Raw genomic sequence first — 20,578 nt, forward strand, 5'->3', positions numbered from 1 at the left:
GAATATTTCGAGGAGCTACAAACAGTATGACGAAATTAGTATACCCCATCCTATGATGGGGGGCATAAAAAGATCAAATCATGGTTCGAAAAACATGAGGCTGACAGTTGGTGGTATAGGAGGACTTTAGAAGTCTCACTAACAAAGAACAGATCGAGAAGCGTGCTGGAGGATGCCGAAAAATGCAGGGGAATTGTTGAATTGACAGGCAAAAGTCCCAAGGAAGACATTTCAAACGTCAAGCCCGTCTCCTATAAAACGTTAGAGTTGAAGTCCCCAGCAACCACAATATCTGAGTAGGCAAGAGAGAGAGCGTGGTTCAAGGACAGAGAAAAAATCTCGCGTATCCGTATGCTTGTTTGGTCTATAAACTCATCCCACTAATTTTTGTGTCACCGGATAATGACGAAAGGTAGTTCATGTGTATGCCCTTGGTGGTGGGTATCCAGTAGGCCACCGTAGCGCAGAGGTAAGCATGTCCGCCTATGACGCTGATCGCCTGGGCTCGAATTCTGGTTTTTGAACCGATTCTATCAAATCAGAATAAATATTGTAGTACGGATCCCATACCACTGAACCGTACTGGATATTACTTCTGACTAGCGACGTATATAAGTTTTTCTTCACAGAGAAATCATTAAGTTCTTTACTCCGGCGTTTCGCGAAGCCAAGAGCACCACGTGCTTTGTTTACAACCATTGCGAAGTGTTGACGGAAGTATAAGCGTTGGTCTAGAAGCAATCCAAGGTATTTAAAGCCATACTTTACTTTACTTTACTTTAATTGGCTATGACAGAATATTTGTTCCACTTGCCGAACTTAGAATAGCGTTCCAAGCGCCTCGATCTTCTGCACTCATTCTAAAATCTCTGACACCAAGTTTCAAGGTGTCTCCCACAACTTGATCTTTCCATCGGGCTTTTGGTCTTCCCGGTTTGCGTGTACCACCGTGTTTGCCTTCAAAAGACTTCTTTGCTGGAGCTTCTTCATCCATTCATCCATAGCCAACACAGCCGTTGTATTTTGATGCGTGTAACTATGCTATCGCCGTCATACAGCTCGTGATTCATACATCGCCTATATTCTCCGTTAACGCAAACTGGTCCATATATTTTACGAAGAATCTTTCTCTCAAATACTCCAAGCACTGCCTCATCTGCTTTCACAAGTACCCATGCTTCAGAACCATATAACAGCACGGGTAGTATCAGTGTCTTGTAAAGTGTAGTCTTCGTCTGTCGAGAGGTGGTTATCTTCAGTGACCTTAAATTTCAAGTACTACGTTTTCGCCTATTCCAGACACGTCTATAAAAGCTGCATTGTTGATTGTGCATGGATATGTTCCACATAAATCATAATAATTATCTGTGTAAGTAGTGCTAAAAAAGTCAGCAAACATATCGGCAATGCCTGAATCGCTATCTGCTACTTTAGCTTTATATCTAAGAAAGTTCGGCAAAATATTACAACGGCGCTTTGATTTCACAAATTTGTAGAAGGATTTAGGTTTCGATTTCAATTGATTTCTAATTTTATTCAAATAACTACCATATGCCAAATTGTTTTCTTTATTATATTCGCATCTTGTTTATGAATACATCGAAAAGTCAGACGTTGACCCTGAGCATTTAAACCTTTTATATAATTTACTAGCTGACCGGGTCCGCTCCGATGCGCCTTCTTTTACTTTATATGGAACAAAAGTTTCCTTTGAATATTTATTTTCGACAATTAAACAGCTTTCAGTGAAATACCATGCTACGAAAATAGTATATCGCTTGACTAACAGTTTGACAATATAAGTGCCTTTATCTGAATCCCATATGATCTTTATTGGTCTACGAATTTAAGTTTGGATGTAAGGTGTACTCCATTCTAAAAGTACTTCATTTCAGCCCGATATTCTCATGATGGTGGTCCCCCACATACTTTGTCCTGAGAAAATGTCATCATCGTGCTCTTCTCTCAAATACCATTTATTTAAGTCCCATATTGCCATTGGTTTAAGAGGAGTTTACAGGATGAGGCGTTCCCCAAACACATGGTCCCAATATAGGTTATCAAATTCGTTTTCTAATCTCAAATACCTTTCATTTGAGCCACATATTGGCATGGTCGAAAAATTTTTTTCCCTTTGGGGGTGTTTTGGGAAAGGGGTGATGCGCTAAATACATGGTCCTACATTTGGATATCAAATTCGTATTCTACTCCCAAATACCCTTATTTGAGCCCCATATTGCGATGGTCACTAAAAAATTGCTGCTGGTGGGGTATTTTGGGAAAGGGGTAGACCCCCAGAAAATAGGTCCCGAAAGTTTGTATCACTTCTTGCTCTACCCCCAACACCTTTTATTTAAGCTCCACATTGAAATGGTGGGTAAATATACCCGATTTAGGGGTGCCTTGGGGATTGGTGTGGTCCCTCAAACACTTAACCCGGAAAATATATCAGCAACGTGCTCCATTCTCATATATCTATATATCATTTATTTTAACCCCATATGGCCATTGGCCTCAAAATTGGATATCAAATTCGTTTTCTAATCTCATTTAAACTCCTTATTGCAAAAGCCAGCAAATATGTCCGCTTTGGGGTATTGGCCCTAAAAACTATGAATATTTAGAGCCACTCTCTTTAAGACCCAAACTGTCTTGGTGAGCAAATACGTCCCATTTGGGGGTTGTTATGGTGGTGGGACGTCCGCTAGACATTTGGCCCCTAATTTTGATAAATGATGAAAATAAGTCCTCTTTGGGGAGTGTTTTGGCGAAGGCGTGGACCCCCAGAAACGTAGTCCCACATTTGGATATTAGATTAGTATTCTACTCGCAAATACATTTCATTTAAGTCCCATATTGCAATGGTCGGTATATATGTCCGACTTAGGGGTGTTTTGGGGGTTGGGGTGGTTCCCCTAGCACTTGGTCCGACAATTAGATATCAGATAAGTTTTCTTATCCTAAATACCTTTCATTTGAGTCCCATATTATCGTGATTGGTCTAAATATATGTTTGGTAGGTTTTAGGATGGGGCATCCCCCCTAGGTACCCCATCCGAAATTTGGATACCAAATTTTTATTTTTAGGGTACTATATAAGAGTACACAAAATTTCACTTGAATCGCACCACCCATCTCCGAGATCTGCCGTTTTTGGAAATTAGGGTAAGTGGGAGGGTCCGCTCCCCCTTCAGATATCAAAAAATGTAGTACCCTATTTTCACCACGGGATCATTATGCACCATCTGTGAAAATTTCAAGAAAAACGGTTCAGCCGTTTCTGAGTCTATAAGGAACACACAAACATACAAACAAATCTACAAACCAACACAAATTGATTTTTATACATAAGATTCTTCTTGTTCTTCAGCCTAGAAAGATTGGTTGTATTCCATAGAGGACCAGATGCGCTGCAAAAAGTAGTTTTAGGGAAATAAAGTGAAGTAGCACAGTATAAAAAGTTGAAATCATTTCATTGATATCTTCTGAAAATTTCATTCCATTGAACAGATGGGAGTAGTGAGTTCAGTTTGATGTAATCAGTTTTAGCAAAACAGTACACTTTTTCAATTGCTACATCCCTTTTAACTTTAAGAGTGGGGTAGGGTATGGTATCCAAAGTTCGTCTCGGTCGAATTTAATGCCTTTCCACTTACCTTCGCATTAAAAACCCATCATCAATTGAAACATGAAGTTTACATTTCACAACATATAATACACACATATATGTCGAGCAAGTACTGAAGAGAGGGTACAAAGTTTATTTTATGGAGCCCAAAGATATTCATGACTTTTCGTTAAACTCTTTTAGATTTGGGAACTATAGAGCCAAATATTTCAAGGGCTGCCAACTGTATGATGTCCTCTAAAAGCGTTATGGTTAAATTGAAATTCATAGAGTTCGCATAAGCGGGCACATCTTCTTGGCTTAACATCATATTTGTTATATTGTATAAGTAATTCTGTTGAAGAAACAAAATAACACCAAATAATTCTAAAGTGTTTTAAAATGTATGCACTTACTGCTTTGACGGGACACGATATCGGCATATTACTGTTTCGATATAATTTCATCACTATATCTTTAATCCAAGGTATGGGTACGAGTTGCGCGCTGCGTAGAAAGCTACAAATATTCACTTTTATATCGAGTAACTTCACAACTCTACTGCTTTTGGGCAATTTGTAGTGGAGCAGAACCAAGGCATCAGCATTTGGGCGCAATTCCCGCCTGAACTCAATGTAGGCATTAAAGCTATAGCGGCTAATGGCTAGACGTTTTAAATCGCAATTAATTCCTTTCGCAATATGGTTCGAAGCTGAGCAATTGAAGCAGCTGAACTCCAAAGCAAACTGTCTCTTGACACCCTATTAAAATAGGTAGGCAATACAAGCAATTAGTTGCATGACTTCCAAACAATGTTTGCCATAACTTTACCTGGATTTCGACCAAAGGGATCACCACCATTAGAACCAACGCAACGCATAGGCGCAACATTTTGTATACGTCAACACTTCAGAGAATAGTTCAACAAAATGGGAAAAATTTATTCGCGATTTCACATGAGCATATATAATTGTTTTTTAATTTTAGAGTATTAAAGTGAAAAACAGAGTTTTTTAATTTAATTTCATAGCATTTTGGGGGAGACAACATAGAGTTAGTGTACTGAAGATGTCTAAACTGTTTTAAAATGCGAGTCGAAGGGCCACGTACCACCTGAATATTCTAGTGGACTATGTTTACTATAGCTGATTGTTGACTGAACTCAGAATAGATTATCTTTTTGATCGAATTCTGACACTTAGTTTTAAGATTTCCTTTTCTAGTTCCTGGGAAGGTACCTCGACATCAACAACTAACAAAACATCTGAGGAAGGCATTTTTCCAGCTAATGACACACACCGCACAGCCACCTAATTGTAGCATTGCTCCCACTCTTGATTTAGTCTGCCCATGCTTTGCTATTCAAAATGTGGGAGCAGTGCAAATACACTGAGGGGAGTTAGTTTCACGCTCACACCGGCTTATTCGAACTGCAGACTGCCTGCTGGCCGATGATCGGAACCAGCAGAAGAAGAAGGCGGAGTTCAGTTACGGCAGCCGGCAAGAACAGCTTCTGATAGAGAATAATCGAAAGACGAAATTGGCTTTCCTTTTTATACCCTGCACCACCACTGTGGTACAGGGCATTATTGATTTGTGCATTTGTTTGCAACGCTAAGAAGGAGAAGAGCTAGACCCACTGATAAGTATATCGATCGACTCAGAATCACTTTCTTATTCGAGTTAGCCATGTCCGTCTGTCCGTCCGTCTGTGAGTCCATGTATTCTTGTAATCAAAGTGCAGGTCGTATTTTTTTGCTCGATTGTCGCGGAATTTTGCACATAACACTATTTTGTCCCAAGGACAAACGCTATTGATTTTGAAAAAAATCGGTTCAGATTTAGATATGGCTCCCATATATATCTTTCATCCGATATGGTTTTTTAAGGCTGTAGAAGCTAAAATTTTAGTCCGATTTTTAAAATACTTTGCACGAGGTGTTTAATTTGACGTTCTAATATGTGTGGAAAATTTCGTGAAAATCCATATTTAGATATAGCTCCCATATATATCTTTCATCCGATTTGGCTTTTTAAGACAGCAGAAGCCACAATTTTTTACCGATCTTTACAAAATTTGGAATGGGGTGTTTTATTGGACGTCTCCATATGTGTGCAACATTTCATAAAAATCGGTTCAGATTTAGATATAGCTCCCATATATATGTATCGCCCGATTTCCACTTAAATGGCCGTAGTAGCTTCAATTTTCAACCGATCCGCACAACTGTTTTGTTACTGCACTTAATATATCTGAAAAATTTCATAAAAATCGGTTCAGATTTGGATATAGCTCCCATACATATCTTTCATCTGATTTGAACTATTATAGCTGTAGAAGCCACAATTTTGGTCCGATCTCCACCAATTTTGGCGTCGTTTTTGTGAAGTCCCAATATATGTGCGAAATTTCTTAAAAATCGGTTCAGATTTAGATATAGCTCCCATATATATCATTCATCCGATTTGGCTTTTTAAGACTGTAGAAGCCACAATTTTGATCCGATATTTACAAAATTTTGCATGAGGTGCTTTATTTGACGTTTTCATATGTGTGCAAAATTTCATAAAATTCGGTTTAGATTTAGATATAGCTACCATTCGTATCTTTCATCCGATATGGCCTTTTAAGGCTGTAGAATCCATAACTTTCGCCCGATTTTATATGAGACGTTTAAATTGACGTTCCGGTACGTGCGCAAAATTTCATTTCAATCGGTCCTAGTTTAGATATAGCTCCAGTGTGTATATTTCATCCGATATGGACTTCTAAGGCAGTAAAATCCACATCATGTCTACAATGTAGGGCGTGAGATGCTCTATTTGACGTCCCACTATGTGTCATTAAAATTGGCACAGGTTTCGATATAACTCCTGTATAATCTTTTATCCGATGTGGCCTTTTAAAGATGTGGAAATCCAAATTTTTTGTCCTATGGTAGGAAAATCTTACAAGGTTCTAAATTGCTATTTTAATTGGTATCTAAATTAAAGTCTGACTAGATTTCCAGATAAGTTCAACATATAAAAAGTTTTACACGTACTAGGTGGTGTAGGGTATTATATAGTCGGCACCGCCCGACTTTTGCCCTTCCTTACTGGTTTTCTGCTGGTCCCAATCATCCGCCAGCGGTCTGATGAAGAGTGGTGCCCCTACAATCATGACAAGATCAACGGAGGCTTGTGAGGGTTAACTTTTTCCGAACACAAATGATGAGGCTAATGCAACTGTGGCGAAGAATTAAACAATGGTCTGGATTCTACAAATAATTCTCCACCATTGTAATGTCGTTTCAGTGGCTCTAAAGTTCCTCCTGTGACATTAGGATATGTCGTTGTTCTGTTCCAGAGGTCATGTAGGTGTGGCTCTTGGACTTCGAATTTCTGGATTTAACTGCCTAATGGTGAGGGGAAGCAGGGAGGGAGTAGGGTTAGGTTAGGTAAGGTTGAAAAGAGGTTGCAGATATTAATCCGCCCCATGTCATTATGGACAAACACCTAAGCCAGTAATCGGCTTGTTGTGCGCTCTAAAAACTATAAAGTAAACTCAAAAAAGAAAATTTTAAGTTAAGAATCTCGTGTTACTTACAAAATCCTTAATTGTTTTCAATACCACTCCTCACAATTGGTTGATGTCTCACATTGTGTCCCCACCTTAGTGCCGGTATCTGTTAGATGCGAAAGTCGGGAAATGACAAAGGAAATGCTCCAACGTCTCATCATCTTCCCCGCATGCCCTACACATGCTATCACTTGCCGCACCGATTTTACATAAGTGAGCTCGTAGTCCTATGTGTCCCGTTATGATACCAATAGCTATACTGACCTCCTTCTTACTTCCTTTCAGTAATAGCCTTGTCTTCTCACGATCTGGATGTCCCCCATAGGATTTTCGCCGTCCTACCGACCGTTTCTCTGTTCCACAATGTTGCATGCGCATTCGCCGCCCACTCCCTTAACTCGGACTGCGTCGAACCGAAAAGCTCCGGGTTAACCAAGTTTATTGACGGCTGTCCTCAGGCCTTCACTGCAAAACGTCTGCCCTTACATTTCCCCTTACTCCGTTATGGCCCGGCACCCAAACGATGCGGATTTTGCCATCCTCAGAGAAGACGTTAATCTCCTTCTTACACTGCAAGACTGTTCGTGACCTTACCGTCCTGGTTGTTATTGGCCTTATGGCTATTTTACTGTCGGTAAAGATGTTCAGACTCGACGTCCTCGCTTTAGCACCACACCACTTTACGCATTCCGTGATCGCCCGGATCTCCGTCTGTAGGACGGTATTATGGTCAGGCAGTCTAAAACAGATGTCAGTCCCTGGGTTCTTTATATAAACCCCAGACCCCCTTTTTTCCTCTAGTTTTGATCCACGTGTACACGGATGTTCACATGTTTTATTAGATCCATTACCGCTTTTCTTGGGAAATCAATTGCTCTCATATGTTTCGAGTTCTCTTATCATTTTCGATGTGGAAGGATTTGTCTCTTTTGAACACCCTATCGATAAAATTCGTGGCAGTGTTGATTTTTAAACTCCTTGGATGCTTTGAAGAGAAGTTAATGAGTCTTCCCCTTGCTGTGTCTGTTTGGTACCAATCGAGCTTCAATCTGTTGCCTTTCCTATGGACTACAGTGTCAAGATAGGATAACATGCCATTTGTTTCGTGTTCCATTGTAAATTGGATCTGTTTATTGAATGAATTCAATATTCGGAGTGTATTTTATACTTCATTCTTGTCGATTATGCCAAAAAAGTCTTCTACATATTTGGTAAAAAATCGCGGTTTGCTCGTCATTTTATCAATACAATTGTCTAGTAGTTCCTCCATGATTATGTCTGCTGCAATCGGCGATAATGGAGACCCCATTGGCATGCCCTATTTCTGTTCATAAAACTTGTCGTCATATTGTACATAAAATAAATGAAATCCTTTTATCCTATTACTTTATTTGAGCCCGATATTCTCATGGGGATTTTGGGAGTAAGAAGGCTCCCAGTGTGGCGGTTGGTGGGTTTCGAAAGTGGTTATGAATTTCGTGATCTTATCCCAAATACCTTTCCTTTGAGTCCCGTATTGCCTTGACTCGTAAATATATATGTCCGATTTATAGGTGTTTTTGGGGTGAGTTGGTCCCCAGACACTTGGCCCTGAAAAAAACCGCAACGTACACTTCTCTCAAATACCAATTTTTTAACCACATATTGCCATTGGTTAGAGGGAAGTTTATGGGATGAGGCGTCCCGCAATTGGATATCAGATTTGTATTTCACTCCCAAATATCTTTAATTGAGCCCCATATTGCGATGGTCAGTAAAAAATTGCTGTTTGTGGGGTAGACTCCCAGAAAATTGGTCCCGAAAGTGGGTATCAATTCTTGCTCTACCCCCCAATACCTTTCATTTAAGTCCCACATGACATGGTCGGTAAATATAGCCGATTAAGTTGTGTTTTGGGGATTGGGGTGGTCCCCCAAACACTAAGCCCTGAAAATATATCAGCAACGTGCTCACTTTTCATTTATTTGAGCCATATTACTATTGGCCTCACAATTTGATATCAAATTCGTTTTCTAGTCTCATTTAAACTCCTAATTGCAAAAGTCAGCAAATATGTCCGTTTTGGGGTATTGGGCATAAAAACTATGAATATTTAGTTCCACTCTCTTTAAGACCCAAATTGTCTTGGTGAGCAAATATGTCCTATTTGGGGGTTGTTATGGTGGTGGGACGTCACCTAGACAGTTGGTCCCTAATGTTGATATCAGATATGTGGTCTACTCCCAAATACCTTTAGTTTGAGCCCCATATTTTCATAGTCGGCAAACATGACCAATTTGGGGGGTGTTTTGGGGGATGGGCGACCACTTAGTGAGTTGGCCTTGAAAATATATATCGGATTCGTGTTCCACTATAAAAACCATCTTATTTGAGCCTCATATTGCAATAATCTATTGGGTGGTGTTGTGGCCCCATAGACACTTTTCCCGAATATTGATATCAGATTCGTGCTTTACTCCCAAAGACCTTTCATTTGAGCCCCATATTGCTATGGTCGTAAATTTGTCCCCTATGGAGGATGTTTTTGGGTAGAAGCGGGCCCCCAAACACTTAGTCCCATATTTGGATATCAGATTCAAATTCTATATTCACATACCTTTTACTTAAGCCTCATAATCCCATGGTCAGTAAAAAAGTCTTGTTTTGGGGGGGTGTTTTGGGGAAGGGGTGGGCCCCTAGAAACGTGGTCCCACATTTGGATATCAGATTCGTATTCTACTCGTAAATACCTTTCATTTGAGTACCCTATTACCATGATCGGCAAATATGTCCGATTTAGGGGTGTTTTGGGGGTTGGGGTGGTTCCCCTAACACTTGGTCCGACAATTGGATATCAGATACGTTTTCTTATCCTAAATATCTTTGATTTGAGTCCCATATTGTCGTGATTGGTGTAAATATATGTTTTGTAGATTTTAGGGTGGGGCGGCCCTCCTAGGTACCTCATCCGAAATTTGGATACCAAATTTTTATTTTTGGGTTACTATATGAGAGCACACAAAAGTTCGCTTAAATCGCACCACCCATTTCCGAGATCTGGCATTTCTGAAAATTAGGGTAAGGGGGAGGGTCCGCCCCCCTTCAGATATGAAAAAATGTAGTACCCTTTTTTCATCACGGGATCATTATTATGCACCATCAGCGAAAATTTCAAGAAAATCGGTTCAACCGTTTCTGAGTCTATAAGGAACACACAAACAAACTGACAAACAAACACAAATTGATTTGTATATATAAGGATATATTTAAGAAATCTTGGAACTTTTCTATTAATTTTCACTTTTTATTGCAGGCAACCGAAACTCAAGGATGATGATGTACATCGCACCAAACCTTAAGGTATGTTTTAATCCTTTTATTTATTACATAGTTGCAAAAATAGTTTTGCAATATTCTCACGAGCCTACCACTATGTGACAGCTGTAATAAATCTCTCATATTAAAGAGTGATGTCTGATTCAAGTTTTAGTTCAATGATATGAGTCCTTCTTCTTATAGGCTTATCCTATACGACGAAACGATAATGATTTAAGACAAAATTGAAAATTTTAAGACTGTGTTCATACGCCTTGGATGTACTTCAGGCTATTTTTTAATTGTTTTTATTATTAGCTTTACGATGAAATTTCCTCCTTCCTTTATATATCCTTTTTAATCCTTCGCCCTCTTGTGGTCATAACTATACACCATAAATAATAATTTTCTCTTCAAGAACACAATCCACTTAGACTTTGATTGATTTTAAGCATTATTTTCAAGTGCACCGCAAACATAAGCGTATTAAACATCTCATCATCAACCTATTGCAACAGAAGTAATTTCTCATGAGGGCTTATTATAGCGAAGCCTTTACAAATATGGTTCAGAGGAATGAAAACATCCCTTCTTATGTACAGAGAAAGTCTTGACGGTGCAAAACACACAATTCATTTGCAGTCAAAAGCTGAATATTTTCCACTGAAATTATGGCTACCGATTCTTTCACAATAAGCCTCTAGAACGCATTTCTGCATGGCATACGGCTGGGCTATATGTAAAGGTCGGAAAGTTACGAGGAAGACGAAGTTAGGCCAATTCAAGATATCCTTCAGATTTTTATATCCTATATACTTGGGAGTGATTTGGGGCAGGAAAATGAACTGGAGATGTCACATCCAGAAGCGCAGCGATAAAGCTCGTAGGTGTTGGACACTATGTACAAGGGCCGTAGCCTCGAAATGGGGCCTGAATCCTGTGATAGTGCATTGGCTTTACAGGAGCGCGATTAGTCCAATACAAACTTAAGTCTCAATAGTTTGGTGTACGGCGATGCAAAACAAAGTGGAACATAAGGACAATACAAAAGGTCCAGGGAACTTGTTGTCTTGGTATAGGCGGGGCTATTAGTACCACGCTCACTTGGGCGCTGGCCTATAGCAAACATACAGATTAAGTATGAGGCTGCCACTGTGGCTATGTGACTTAAGGTGATGAGAGAATGGATTGGAAGAGTTCATACCATCACAGTATAATCGAGGCTGGGCAAAGTGGGGCGAGTGTTCCGTATAGACTGAAAAACGGCTGAACCGATGACCTTGAAATTTTCATAGATTGTGTAGATTGGTCTGGAAGGAAACTTAAACTATATATATCGGGAGGGGGCGGACCCTCCCCCTTACCCCAAAAGTACTACCCAAAAATAAAAGTGGATCGATCGGGACAATATGGGATTCAAATGAAAGGTAATCAAGAGTAGAGTACGAATTTCGTAACAAAAAATTGGGTCCATGTATCTGGGGGCCGCCCAAGCCCCAAAACCCCTTAAAATAGGTTTACTTGACGATCATGACAATATGGGACTCAAATGAAAATTATTCGGGAGTAGATTACGAATATGGTCTGGAAGTAGGAATAGGCTTTATTATTTATTGATAAGGGAAGGGGGCGGACCCTTCACCGCTACCGCAAAAACACCACCCAACATCAAAAGTGGATCGATATGGACAATATGGGTATCAAATGAAAAGTATGCGGGAGTAGATAACGCATTTGGCATAGTAATAGGCTTTATTATTTATTGATAAGGGAAGGGGGCGGAATCTTCACCATTACCTCAAAGACACCACCCAAAATCAAAAGTGGATCGATATGGGTATCAAATGAAAAGTATGCGGAAGTAGATAACGAATCTGGCATACAAATTCATGTCGAAGTAAAGGGTAGAGTACGAGTTTCATAATGAAAGTTGGGTCCAAGTATCTAGGGGGCCGCCCCAACCCCTTAAAATAGGTTTATTTGACGATCATAACAATATGGGTATCAAATGAAAGGTGTTCGGGAGTATCAAATAAAAAGCATGCGGGAGTAGATAACAAATCTGGCATACAAATTCATGTCGAAGTATAGGGGGTCGCCCCACCCCCCACAAAAACGCCCACAACGGGCACATTAACCAATCACGGATATATGGGACTTGGTTCGTTTGTTCCGTATGGACTGAAAAACGGCAGAACCGATTTTCTCGAAATTTTCGCATATTGTGTAGGTTGGTCTGGAAAGAAACATAGGCAATATAATTTTTCGGTATCGGAAGGGGGACGTACCCTCCCCCTTATGCCAAAACACAACCCAAAATCAAAAGTGGACCGACCGGGACAATATAGGTATCAAATGAAAGGTATTGGAGAGTAGAATACGAATATGGTATTAAAACTTGAGTCTAAGTACCCAACTGCCCCAAAAAGATATACTGGACGTTCATTTCAATATGGGGCTCAAATGAAAGGTATTCGGGAGTAGATTTCAAATCTGGCATCCAAAATCAGATCGAAGCATAGGGGGTCACGCCACCCCTCAAAAACGCCATTAGTCCCATTATGACTACATGATACTTGGCTGAACCGATTTTCTTAAATTTTTCACAGATTGTGTATGTTTGTCTGGATATCGGGTGGAGGCAGATCCTCCCCTTACCCCAAAAACGCCACCCATATCCGAAAGTGGTCCGATGAGCACAATGAGGGTATTAAATGAAAGGTATTGGAGACCAAAAACCGAATATGGTATTCAACTTTGGGTCCAAGTACCCAGCGGGTCTAGCCAACTCCAAAACTCCTCTAAGCAGATATATTCAAAGTTCATGTCAATATGGGACTCAAATGAAATGTATTAGGCAGTAGATTACAAATATGGCATAAAACATTAGGTCCAAGTAATTGGAAGTCGCCCAACCGCAAATACCCCAAAATGGGCATATTAGCCAACCATGGCTATATGGAACTCAAATAAAAGATATTAGGGAGTAGATTACGAATATGACATTAAAATTTGCGTTTAACTCTAGGTGACACTATTCCTTCTAAAGATACGTTAAATGGGTTATTTGACCCATTATGGCAATATGAGATTTAAATGAAAGGTATTTGAGAGTAGAAAACGTATTTGGTATCCAAGTTTGGAACCAAGTGTTTTGTAGTAGGCCCTAAAGCGCCCCCTAAACTGAACTTCATTTTCGTTGGGAAAAAGAACGAATTTGATATCTGTTTTCAGTGCAAAGTGCCGGTGGCCGCCCCAGCCCCCAAACACCCTCCAAACGGTTCATATTTCTCACACCTCGTAATATTCGTCTAAGATACTTAATATTGATAAAGGTTGTTGGGAATTGCAACTGGACCATATCGGATCAGATTTAGATATATCTCCCATATAAACCGATCTCCCGATTTGACTTCTTGAGCCCCTGGAAGCCGCAATTTGTGTGCGATTTGGCTGAAATTTTGCATGCGGTGTTCTGTTATGATTTTCAAAAACTGTGCCTAGTACGGCCCAAATCGGTCTATAACCTGATAAAGATCTCATAAAAACCGAAAATTGTCAAATAGTCAACTTTGAGCAATCATATCTCCTGAACTAAACATCTGACATTTCTATACGTCTATATTAAGAAATTTTTAAATTAGATAGGATCTCTCAAAATTTCGTAGGCATACATGAAAATTTTAATTTTTGCCACCTGTTTCCTTGTGCGTCCTGAGACGACACTTGAGTTCGAGTGCGAGGCACTGATGGCAGCAGCACAGTCTTGGATTGACGATTGTCTGGTATTGCCATCTGGAACACAGATGGATCTAAGCTAGAGGACAGAGTGGCCTGGGGGTCTACTGCCTGACGATAGTACAGTTCTGCGGAATGCGTGAGGTGGTGTAGTATTAACGTGATTATGTCGAGTTTGAACATTTGAACGGACAGGAAACTGGCCGCTGGGGCAATAACAACCAGGACGGTAAGGTCACGAACAGTCTTGCAGTGTAAGAAGGAGATTAACGCCTTCTCTGAGGATGGCAAAATCCGCATCGTTTGGGTGCTGGGCCATAACGGAGTAAGGGGAAGTGAAAGGGCAGACGATTTGGCGATGAAGGCCAGAGGACTGCCGTCAATAAACTTGGATAACCCGAAGCCTTTCGTGTCGGCGAAGTCCGAGTTAAGGGAGAGGGCGACGAATGTGCATGCCACATTGTGGAACGGCGAAACAGTAGGTAGAACGGCGAAAATCCTATGGGGAGATCCAGATCGTGAGAAGATGAAGTTATTAATGAAAGGAAGTAAGAAGGAGGTCAGTATAGCTTTTGGTATAACGGGGCACATAGGACTACGAGCTAACTTACGTAAAATCGGTGCGGCAAGCGATAGCATGTGTAGGTCATGCGGGGAAGATGACGAGACTTTGGATCATTTCCTATGTCATTGCCTGGCTTTCTCGACTAATAGATATCGGCACTTAGGTGGGGACACAATACCAGACATCAACCAACCTAGGGGAGTGGTATTAAAAACAATTAAGGATTTTGTAAGTAGCACGGAATTCCTAACTAAAAATTTTCTTTTTATACCCTCCACAACCTATGGTGGGGTATACTTATTTCGTCATTCTGTTTGTAACACCTAGAAATATGTGTCTGAGACCCCATAAAGTATATATATATTCTTGATCGTCATGTCATTTCTAGTCGATCTAGCCATGTCCGTCCGTCTGCCCGTGCGTCCGTCCATCTGTCTGTCGAAAGCACGCTAACTTTCGAAGGAATAAAGCTAGCCGCTTGAGATTTTGCACAAGTACTTTTTATTAGTGTTGGTCGGTTGGGATTGTAAATGGGTTAAATCGGTCCATATAAACCGATCTTGGGTCTTGACTTCTTGAACCTATAGAGGGCGCAATTCTGATCCGATTTGACTGAAATATTGCACGTGGTGTTATGGTATCACTTCCAATGACTGCGCTAAGTGTGGTTAAAATCGGTCCATGTTTTCATATAGCTCCCATATAAACCAATCTGGGATTTTGACTTTTTGAGTCTCTGGAGGGCGCAATTCTCATCAGATTTGAATGAGTTTTTGCACGAAGTATTTTGTTATGATATCGAACAACTGTGCCAAGTATGGTTCAAATCGGTTCATAACCTGATATGTAGCATTCATATAAACCGGTCTAGGGTCTTGACTACTTGAGTCTCTAGAGGGCACAATTCCTATCCGATTTGGCTGAAATTTTTCATGACGTATTTTATTCTTACTTTCAACATCTGTGTCAAACTAGGTTCAAATCGGTTCGATTTGAGCCTATAGAGGGCGCAATTCTCACCCGATTTGACTGAAATATTGCACATGGAGTTCTGGTATCACACCAATAACCGTGCTAAGGATGGTTCAAATCGGTCCGTATTTTGATATAGCTCCCATATAAACCGATCTTGGGTCTTGACTTCGGGAGCCTCTAGAGGGCGCAATTCTTTCAAAACATTCAGCAACTGTGCTAAGTATGTTTTAAATCAGTTGATATTTTGATGTAGTTGCCATATAAACCGATCTTCTGTCTTGACCTATAGAGGGCGCATTTCTCATCCGATTTGACTAAAGTTTTGCACGTGGTATTCTGGTGTCATATCCAACAACTGTGTTAAGTATGGTTCAAATCGGTCCATGTTTTGATATAGCTGCCATATAAACCAATCTTGGGTCTTGACTTCTGGAGCCTCTAGAGGGCGCAATTCTCATCCGATTTGACCGATCTTGGATCTTGACTTCTTAAGCCTCTAGAGGGCGCAATTCTCATCCGATATGGCTGAAATTTTGCATGAGGTGTTTTGTTAGGACTTCCCATAACGGTGCTACGTATGGCGCAAATCGGTACATAACCTGATATAGCTGCCATATAAATCGATCTGGGATCTTGACTTCTTGAGCCTCTAGAGGGCGCAATTCTCATCCGATTTGGCAGAAATTTTGTACAACGGCTTCTCTCATGACCTTCAACACAGGTGTCTAAAATGGTCTGAATCGATCAATAGCTTGATACAGCTCCCATATAAACCTTTTTCCCGCTTTTGCTTCTTGAGCCCCTACAAGGCGCAATTCTTATCCGAATGAACTGAAATATCGCACAATTACTTCTACAATTTCAGCATTCATTTATGGTCCGAATCGAACTTGATATAGCTCCAATAGCATAACAGTTCTTATTCAATATTTTTTGTTTGCCTAGAAAGAGATACTGCGCATAGAAGTCAACAAATTTAATCCATGGTGGAGGGTATATAAGATTCGGCCCGGTCGAACTTAGCACGCTCGTACTTGTTAGAGGTTACTTTATAGTTTTTAGAGCGCACAACAAGCCGATTACTGGCTCAGGTGTATGTTTATAGTGGCATGGGGCGGATTAATATCTGCACCCTCTTTTAAACCTAACCAAACCTAAGCAACATCTATGGTAAAGGATATCCAAAGTTCCCATCAGTCAATCTTGCCTAGCTCCTACTTCTTCACACTATGACTGTAAACCTTTTTTAACATCTTCATCTATTTGATATTTTTGAAGTATTTGAGTTGTTAGTTGGAAATAGTAATTGGAATCAGTCATTTGAAAATGTTACATATTATTCATAAATGTATTTACTATAAATTTTATTTGTTTTGCCGCACAATTGAGTGGTTTGTTTGTCTCCAAAAATTTAATGGTTTTAGTTTGTACTCATGGTTCTTGAAAATATTCACGAATTCCATCTGCAATACTTTGTAATGTGTGTGTTGTTGTACTATTTCGATATGGTAAGGATCTTTTTGATGTTCAACAAATGCAAATGGTTTTGCGCCGGTTGCTTTCCTAGCTTTTTACTGTTGCTGCAGGAAAGGAATCTAAAAACTTCCGCCATTTTAAGTCATTTGGGCGTTTTGTCAGTTGGGCGACAGGCCGCCAGTCACAAGAAAGCTTGTGCTTACACAAACGCACTTAAATGCAAAAAGCAAGGCAAAATATGAAAATAAAAAAGAAAATATTAGAAGATTGTCGTCTCTAACGACGCACCCCATAATTTATGGAACTCACATGGGGCCCAATGTTTGGTACGAGTGTATGAATGTGGCTGATTGTTGTGCCTTGCCTTGGCATGCCATCCATCCAGACATCCATAACCTAGTCTATCTATTCATTTATTCGTTGGTTCGTTCGTTCATTCGTTCGTTCTTTTAGTTCAATGCGTTCCAAGTATCTGTACTGGGTTCCTCTTGCCATGATTATTATTAGGAGCAGTTCTATGAGTGCTTGCGTGAGTCTTCATCTTGAAGTACTAGTCCGCCTTGATATCTCTCCATTCCATCTATCACCCACCATTGAGATGAATAGCAATTAGAAATCCTCCTCTATTTTTATGAGTTTGCAGATAGCATGGAAGAAAAACTATCTAAGTTTGTTGATTCTTTTCCTTTTTGCAGGCAGGCACTCAGTCAGTTCGTCAGTTAGTCATTCAGAGTGCCTGTTGGTTCCACCACCGTTCCCATTCCGTGCTTCCATCCATCTCCTGGATAGTTTTCTGCATTCTATGTCTTCAAGAAGTTTTTCGCTTGCCAAGGCAATAAAAATAAACAACAACAGCAACAACAACAAATTCGAGAGAACAAAGTTTCAAAGGCACAACAACTCGCCAAGACGAAAGGAGCCACAAAGTGTGTCAATGAAGTAAATGTGAAAATATTTGATGTGCAATTCAATTTCCTGGATTAGTTCCACTTCTTTTGTGTCTAACTTCAAGTGATGACGGTGTTTGATCCTCATCAACAGAAGGGAGCAGTGGATTGGAATTTTTTTTTTAGTTTCGCAAAAACTTGCTTCAAACTTTATTACACCTTTTCCGTACCATGTTCTATGCTGGCCTTGGAGTATTGGGACATACATAGGCTATAGAAAACAATTTTAATATGCCCAACGAATGTTTTTATCTTAAGAGCAAAGTTTTTAATTGTTTCTATTAATGGTGCCATTAGCATTTGAGATACTATGAATATATTTGGGTAACATTGCATTTATTTGATTAAATTAAGTTGAAATACTGTTGGGAGATGGAAGAGGATGGTGTCCAAGGAAGGTAAATTGAAACAAATATTAAGATATGTGCTCATTTCTCTTTCGAATTCATCTTAGAATGATGCCAAAATTTGTTGCCATGAGATAGGAAAAGCGTAGGATGCCATATCATTCACAAACCATTACGTGACCCGTTAAGCCTCTTGGCGGAGAGGTCTCTTCCGACACTTTAAGTGTGAAAACTTCAAATGTCGTATTGATACATACAGGGTAGCTGACACGTCGTGTTGCCAATTATAACGACCACTCTTTTGTGTTTCAAGTGACAAAAATGATTTCTCCAGCATTTCAATTGGAAACTTTGTTTTCTTGACGAGGATATAAATGCTGAAGCTGAAACGATAGTAAAAGTAATCTAATATGGTATGAAATCATTCATTCCAACTAGGGCGATATCGGTTAAGACTAACGACAAAAGTTGGCATGCAGAGATGCTGTCAGATAGTGAACGGCAGCGCAAACACAAAAGAACTTCGCGTGCCACGGTACTCAGGCGCGAAAAGTTTCTAAACGAACAATGTCTACGTGGTTAGGTAAGGTTAGGTTTAAGTGGCAATCTGCCACCAGACTCACTTGGACGCTTTCGTCCATTTTGATACCACAGGAACAGCAAAAAGAAGATGCCTTTTAGTTCCTACCGTTGAACCACCCAGATCGCTTAAAAAAGCCCAATAACTGGCGAATGTTCACATCCGCTAAATCAGACAGGTTCTCAAAGAAATGAGAACCTAAAGTGGAACTCCTTTTAACTGCTAGTGCGGGACACACACACAGAAGGTGTTCTATAGTCTCTTCTTCCTCGATGTCCCTACAGCTTCTGCAAAAGTCGTTGCTGGCAACCTTCAATCTATCAGCATGTTTTAGACAGTGGCCTGTCATGACGGACACAATGACTGAGACGTCTGTTCTAGCCAAGGACAGCAAAGCAGTAGACCTCCGCAAGTCTAGATGAGGCCACATAGTTTTTGAATGCTCACAGCCCCCTCTTTGTGACCATCTATCATTCGTTGCGCTTCGAGCCTGGTCCGCAAAACTTAGCTTACATGTGGCTAGAGGCATACCCACAGATTCCAGTGTCCCTGGAGTGTGTTGGGTAGTTCCCAGTCTCGCAAGCTCGTTGCTTTAGAATTTCCTGGGATATTTCTGTGGCCCGTCATCCAGAACAAGGGAATTTAGAACTGTTCAGTCATCTCGTTAGGAGATCTGCGACAGTCAAGGGCGGTTTTTGTGTTCAGAAATACGTTCTCCAGGTATTTAAAGGCTGCCGGGCTGTCTGAGAAGACAATTATGCCAATCATCGTAATGACATTATATCTTAGCCATTCCACCACTTCCTTAATTGCAAGGATCGCTGCTTGATACACACTGCAGTGGTCTGGTAACCTCTTCGATATGACCAGTTCTAGATCTTTAGAGTACACCCCAAAGCCCAACTGGTCGTTTAGTTTGGAACCATCCATATAGAAGTCTATGTAACTTTGTTACCAGGGATATCGTAGTTCCAATCGATTCTATCATGAATATTGGTACAATAGTTTTTATCATAAAGCGGCTCAGGTAGGATGTAATCCACACTGCTTGAAACAACGGATATTGTATCAAGGATAATACTGTGTCTGTAGCCGCCACATGACCAATGAGAAAGCTCCCTTAACCTCACGGCAGTGGTCTCTGCATTTTGGGTAGCCACAATGTCCAGAGGCATAAGATGCAGCATTAAATTCAGTGCATCAGATGATGTCGTCCTTAGTGCGGCTGTGATGCACAAACAAGCCATCCTTAAATCCGGTTGACTATTGAGCAATAGGTGGACTTTTGAAGAGCCGTCCACCAGACCAAAACACCATATACCATTATATGTCTGACAACTGCAATATATACCCAATGCATAACACGCGTTCTAAACCCCCAACTTTTGCCAATGGCTCTCTTGTAGGTGTATAGGGCAAGAGTGGCCTTTCTTGTCCTTTCCAAAATGTTGGATTTGAAGATCAATTTCCTGTCCAGCAAAACACCC

General features: G+C 40.4%; 1 protein-coding gene across 1 annotated transcript in view; it reads left to right on the plus strand.

Moving 5' to 3' along the window:
- LOC106086400 (uncharacterized) overlaps positions 1 to 20,578 on the plus strand; it is a gene marked incomplete in the record, with an annotated part of 361,383 nt that overhangs the window by 91,383 nt on the left and 249,422 nt on the right. The window contains 1 exon segment of the mRNA XM_059368796.1: positions 10,462 to 10,508.

This window comes from Stomoxys calcitrans, chromosome 5 (assembly GCF_963082655.1).
Source record: "Stomoxys calcitrans chromosome 5, idStoCalc2.1, whole genome shotgun sequence".
NCBI classification, from domain to species: domain Eukaryota; kingdom Metazoa; phylum Arthropoda; class Insecta; order Diptera; family Muscidae; genus Stomoxys; species Stomoxys calcitrans.